Source organism: Carassius gibelio, chromosome A22, assembly GCF_023724105.1.
Source record: "Carassius gibelio isolate Cgi1373 ecotype wild population from Czech Republic chromosome A22, carGib1.2-hapl.c, whole genome shotgun sequence".
Classification (NCBI taxonomy): domain Eukaryota; kingdom Metazoa; phylum Chordata; class Actinopteri; order Cypriniformes; family Cyprinidae; genus Carassius; species Carassius gibelio.
Window position 1 is genome coordinate 8,924,554 of NC_068392.1, and position 6,505 is coordinate 8,931,058.

The 6,505-nt window shown below is 42.6% G+C and overlaps 1 long non-coding RNA gene across 1 annotated transcript; it reads right to left on the reverse strand.

Moving 5' to 3' along the window:
* Window positions 1-3,144: 3,144 nt before the first annotated feature.
* Window positions 3,145-4,506, reverse strand: LOC127943406 (uncharacterized). Its single transcript, XR_008149642.1, has 3 exons — window positions 4,456-4,506; window positions 4,267-4,327; window positions 3,145-3,566 (listed from the first exon to the last, which is right to left on the reverse strand). It is a non-coding gene; the product is annotated as an uncharacterized LOC127943406 (long non-coding RNA).
* Window positions 4,507-6,505: the final 1,999 nt, after the last annotated feature.

Genomic DNA, 6,505 nt, shown 5'->3' on the forward strand with positions numbered 1-6,505 from the left:
GGGCAAAGCGTATCAGTACCGCGTTCTTCCCTTTGGCTTGGCTTTAGCGCCCCGTACGTTCTCAAAGTGCATGGACGCAGCTCTGGCCCCGTTGCGGCTCCAGGGCGTTCGTGTGTTGAACTATTTGGACGATTGGCTGGTGATAGCGCAATCGCGGACTCAAGCACACTCTCACCGAGATCTTGTGCTGAATCATTTAAACAGCCTGGGCTTACGAACAAATTTCAAGAAGAGTGTTTTAACTCCCTCTCAACGGATAACTTTTCTTGGAATAGATCTGGACTCTCGCGCGATGACAGCGAAGCTCTCTCTCCCGCGCGCTCAGTCGATTGCGTCATGCGTGCGGCACTTCAAAGCGGGTCGCACGGTGACGGTGAGATTGTGCCTCAGGCTCTTGGGTCTAATGGCAGCAGCATCCCCCGTGATTCGTCTGGGATTGCTTCAAATGCGCCCTTTTCAGTGGTGGACGAAAAGGCGGAATATTTCACCCCGTTGTCTCCCGCATCGCACGATTTCGGTGACACGGCGGTGTGTGATGTCGCTGAAAATTTGGATGTCAACCGAATTTCTCCTGTCAGGAGTTCGATTGGGAATTTATGCTTTCCGAGAGACTGTCACGACGGACGCGTCTTTGACTGGTTGGGGAGCTGTGTGTCGAGGGCGACCAGCCCACGGAGTGTGGACAGCGGCTCAGCGCGGCTGGCATATAAACAGACTGGAATTACTGGCAGTTTTTCTGGCTCTCCAGTATTTCTCGGATCTGCTGATCGGCCGTCATGTGCTACTCAGATCAGACAACACAGCGGTTGTGTCTTATCTGAACCATCAAGGAGGATTGCGCTCTCGCCCCCTGTGCAGGCTGGCGAGGCGTGTTCTTCTGTGGTCTCGGGACAAGTTTCTCTCGATCCGGGCCATTCATGTCCCCGGACGATTGAATTTCGGAGCGGATCTGCTATCCAGACAGGCTCTGGAACAGGGAGAATGGCGATTACACCCCCAGACGGTGGATCTTTTATGGCGGATATTTGGCAAAGCGAAAGTGGATTTATTCGCATCGAGCATGACTACGCATTGCCCGCTATGGTTCTCCCTACGCTCCCCATCGCCCCTGGGCGTGGATGCGTTAGCTCACAGCTGGCCCAAGACCAGTCTGTATGCTTTTCCTCCGATTCGTTTGATCCCAGCGGTATTATGCAGATTACGCCGGGACAGAGTGGAACAGCTGCTGCTGGTGGCTCCGCGATGGCACACGCAGCCGTGGTTTGCGGATCTGATCAGTCTGCTAGCGGGCTCTCCGTGGGAGATTCCCATCAGACAGGATTTATTATCACAAGCACAGGGGTTGATTTGGCACCCGAGGCCAGATCTGTGGAAACTGTGGGCGTGGCCACTGAGCGGAGTGCGTTAGTATGTCCCGGTCTTTCTGCTGAAACTACTGAGACTATATTGAGTTCTAGAGCAGCTTCTACGAGACGCTTATATGCTTTCAAGTGGAGACTGTTTACAGCCTGGTGTGGTAATCATAATGTGGATCCAGTTTACTGCCCAGTGGCTTCAGTGCTGGAGTTCCTCCAGGAGCGTTTCTCGGATGGCGTTACACCAGCCACTTTAAAGGTTTACGTGGCAGCCATTTCAGCTTACCACGAATGCATAGGCGGTGCCTCTGTGGGGCGTCATCCATTAGTTTCTCGTTTCATACAGGGTGCGCGACGGCTGAGGCCTTTCCGCCCTGTGCGAGTTCCTTCATGGGATTTATCCATTGTGTTGTTAGGTTTATCAGGGCATCCGTTTGAGCCCTTGGAGACCGTATCGGATAAAATCCTGACATTGAAGACACTTCTTCTCATGGCTTTATCCTCCCTCAAGAGAGTTGGGGATTTACAGGCTCTTTCTGTTTCACCCTCATGCATGGAATTTGCACCAGGCTCTGTGAAGGTGCTGCTGCGGCCCAGGCCTAACTATGTTCCTAAGGTCGCATCTAACCCTTTTCGCTTTCAGCAAGTGGTTCTGGAAGCTTTTTCGCCTGCCGAGGCCGGGTCAGGAGATCTAAGTCTTTGCCCTGTGAGAGCTTTAAAGACTTATGTGGATCGCACAGCTCCTTGGCGTGGTTCTGACCAGCTGTTTGTCTGCTTTGGACATAAAAGTAAGGGCCATGCAGTTACAAAACAGCGCATGTCCCATTGGCTGGTGGAGGCGATTTCTTTGGCCTATGAGGCGCGCGGACTCGCTTCACCCTTAGGGGTTAAGGCTCATTCCACTCGAGCTGTAGCTTCTTCTCAAGCTTTTCTCAGTGGCTCTTCTATGGATGATATCTGTGCTGCGGCAGGATGGTCCTCACCGAGCACTTTTATCAAATCCTACAGTCTGGATGTGAGGATGGCCCCTGGCTCCCGGGTTCTCTCCGCTTGAGCAGTTGCTTCCTCGGATCTCAGTTATCAGGTACGTCAGGCGTTTTGGTATATCGTTCCCATACGTGGTGACGTCACCGCAGCATCGAAGTGACCTATGATAGGGAACATCTCGGTTACGTATGTAACCTTGGTTCCCTGAATAGGGAACGAGATGCTGCGGTTCTGGCCGTTCCGTACCTTGATAACTCTTCATCTTCAGTCATGAAATCTGAGCGAAATGGCGCGCTGCACCCAGGTATATCATGCTCGCGCATGCGCAGGGTGGTGCTATGCGCCATTTGGCCAATAGGATTGGCGGGATGGTATAGGGCTTCAGACATTCGTCACACCAGAGGTGTTCCCATACGTGGTGACGTCACCGCAGCATCTCGTTCCCTATTCAGGGAACCAAGGTTACATACGTAACCGAGATGATTTCTACGTTAAAATTAACCCAAATTGAGCTAGGCATTAAACCTACAAATGTTGTTCATTTTAAATATCACTTTTACACACAGATAATAATTACCAAAAGGAAAATATTTATTAAAAACAAGAGAAAAGTCAAAAAGTAACATGTTAGAAGAAATGCAGAAAAGGATGGCATTAACAGCTACAGAGTTCATAAATAAAGCATTGAACATTTGATGAATATAACTTAAGATCAAATTGGACTTTGTTCAATTGTATATATTGTATAAAAATATACGAAAACACATACAATAAATTTACAATTAGTTAGTTTTTTTTCTGGCATGACAGTACACAAATAAATCACAACATTAACTTTGATATTATAACATTTAACAGACGCATGTGTGTGTGTGTGTGTGTGTGTGAAAGAATGTGAGCAGGTGTATGAATGACAGAGTGTAAACTCTTCTACTAAACAACACAGAAAAAGCATTTAACTTTTTTTTTTTTAAACAAATTATACACTTACAGTTTGTTTCATAGTCCATGAATACAGATCATGCATCACAGTCAATTTTCATGATCTCTTTAGCATAACTGATGTAATCATGAAGAAACCCCATCAGCACAGCATCTGACGACATCTACATCATCCAGGGCAGCGTCCTCCTTTAAAACCACCGCTGCATCAGTTTGGGGGAAAGAAGATTCTCCTCTCTGACCAGCATTCATCCCAGTCACTGCCTGTTCTTCATCAGTGGCCTAAGAGAAACACATTTGAAAAAATTAAACATTTAATTAAACTATCGATTTTCAGGTAGAGGTGTATTCACATCCGTAAGGATAGGTAAATAATCTGTGTTAAAGTTTCAACACTTTGTGTGGTTGTTTAATGTCTGTCTATCACAGCTCTCGTGAAGGCTATAATGGCAGCACTAGTGTGAGGACAGGTGATATTGTTTGAATAAATATCGCTTTCAGAAAGGTTCTTTACTGAAACATTAAAACAGACATGACCTTCACATACCTCACAATATTCATGTACATGGAGGGCTGCTCTTCAAACCGTTAGTTCACCAAATAATTAAAATGTTCATAATTTACTCTCCCCATGTTTTTCCAGACTCATACAAACTCTGCTCATTTTTTGGAAAACGTATGAATATATTTAATATTCTCTTTTTGTGCCCTCCATTGCTGGTCTGGGAGACCAGTATTTTATTTTGAACATACATGTTTGCTATCATATAATTTAAGATGTATTCATATATAAATATCAGAATTTACTTCTACAATAACTCTATATTTATGAAGCTTGAAAATACTGATTATCTAAACTATAAATGGATTAACAAATATTATGAGAAAACTAAAAATATATTAATGTTGTAAAGACAGACAAAAGTATTATAGGTTTGGAATGACTTGAGGGCAAGTAAATGATTTTTTGTGTGAACTTTACCTCTAAGAGCGAAGACCAAGAATAATGACTCTCCAAATCAACTCCAAAGTTGGTTTGAGTTCTGCAATAAAAAACAGAGACATCAATGGTCTTAATGAAATGAGCACGTAATCACACTGTTGTTGCATCAAAATGTGAAGTAAACTGGCAGGAGACAACAGAAAAATTTATTTTCTAAAAATAACTTACATAAAATCTCAAAGGAATGATGCTCTCCCATGTCTCTTGCTTTTAACATCTACAAAAACAAAAAACAAACATTATTTTACTCTTAGTAAAACACAACAACAACAACAACTGATAACATGAAATTATGAAGTTTACTTGCCTTAAACGATCTTTCCCTCTCTTCAGAAGAAGCTGAGAAAACCACTTCCTCACACAAGACTTGTGTGTCCTTAACTCCAGTTAGTTTGAGTTCTGCAAAGAGGGACATCAATGGTTTCAATAAAATATTAACATATACATACATACATATATAAAATCACACTGTTTTTGCATCAAAATGTGAAGTTAACAGGCAGGACACAACAGAAACATTAATTTTCTGAAAAAAAAAAAAAGTAATAATTTAACTTACATCAGTCTCAAAAGAATGAAGTTATCTTGTCTCTGGATTTCAACATCTAAAAAAAAACACACACATTATTTTACTCTCCTTAAACCGTCTGTCCCTCTCTTCAGAAGAACACCTCCTCCTCATCCTCACACAGGTCTGTGACTCCTCACACAAACAGCTTCTGTGTCTTTAACTCTCAGCGCGAGGACAATGAAGACAGGAGCTGGACAAGTCTGAAATATTACATGTAAAACATACTTTTAACAGTTACCACTTCAACAGCCTCAAAATAATTATACTAGTCTTTACTACACAATGCCGTTTCCTTTAGGAGACAAACATACATTCAGTTTAACCGCGAAAAAAAAAGACAAATTCACATGAGCGTAACCGTGACCATAACCGTCTGTTAACGCCACAAAGAGAACATATAATGTAAAATCTTATGTAAATATGAGAAAATACATTCACAGACGTTATATTAAAAGTACATCCTCCGTTCAGTAACGTTACATGAGGCAGTTAAGACCTCCGTGTCCGAGGCGAAAACCGCGTCCGTTTTTTATATATATATATATATATATATAACGTTAAGCTCCTTTGTTTCCGCCTTTCATACAAACGGGTAAACAATAAAAGATAACTTTACATTTTGAATATTTAACGTTACTTACCATAGTCTTTCACTCGCTTCTCGCTTCTATCACGCTGAGAAAATGGCGGCTGCTCGCACTGGAGACGTACGATTTTGACGTGACGTGCGTGCTCTCCTTCACGTCCGCGTCCTCAACCCAGACCGCTGGGTTAAAAAAGAGAGTTATTTTCAACCCAAACTTGGGTTAAAACATCCCAAAGTCCTATCCAACGGCCTCAACCCAGCATTTGGGTTGAAAAAACAACCCAGCGTTTTTTAGAGTGTATAAGGCCCTAAATGGTTTAGCTCCTGCGTCACAAAACGCTGGACTTTTGGTAGTTCCTAGGATAGCAAAGTCCACTTAAGGAGGTAAAACTTTTTCGCATTTGGCTCCCAAACTCTGGAATAGCCTTCCTGATAATGTTCGGGGTTCAGACACACTCTCTCTGTTTAAATCTAGATAAAAACACATCTCTTTCGCCAAGCATTCGAATAATGTATCTCTTAAATTGTGACTGCATTTGTATCAAATGCGCATTCTTATTCTTTAGCTTGGATTAAACTAATTAATTTTACTTTGTTGGAACAGCAGCTATGCTAATGATGTCTCTATTTGTTTCTATGTTTTGCCATGGGATTTACACAAGCTCCAGTCTGGATCCAGAACACCTGAGAAGAGATGATGCTGACCCTCAGAGGACCCCAGATGATGCTAACCCTGAATCAACATACAGAACTAACAAATTTTGCTACAAGTGTGACTGCATCATATAATAATTACTGTTAATAATGTTCATCGTCTTGCTGACTACGTCTTTTATTAATTTTCATGAAAAATCCTGTCATACATGCACAAACTGACAGTCACCACTTATAAGCTACTACTAAATATTGTAGAAACGAAATTTTCTGTAAAGTTTGCGCTATACAGTGTAGTGTGCCACAGATGTGCAGACAATGCAGTTCAATTAAACAGTGAGAAAATTAATAAAAAGCAAATTCTGTACAGGAATTAATATTTCCTGCAAGGGAACACAGTCGAACAC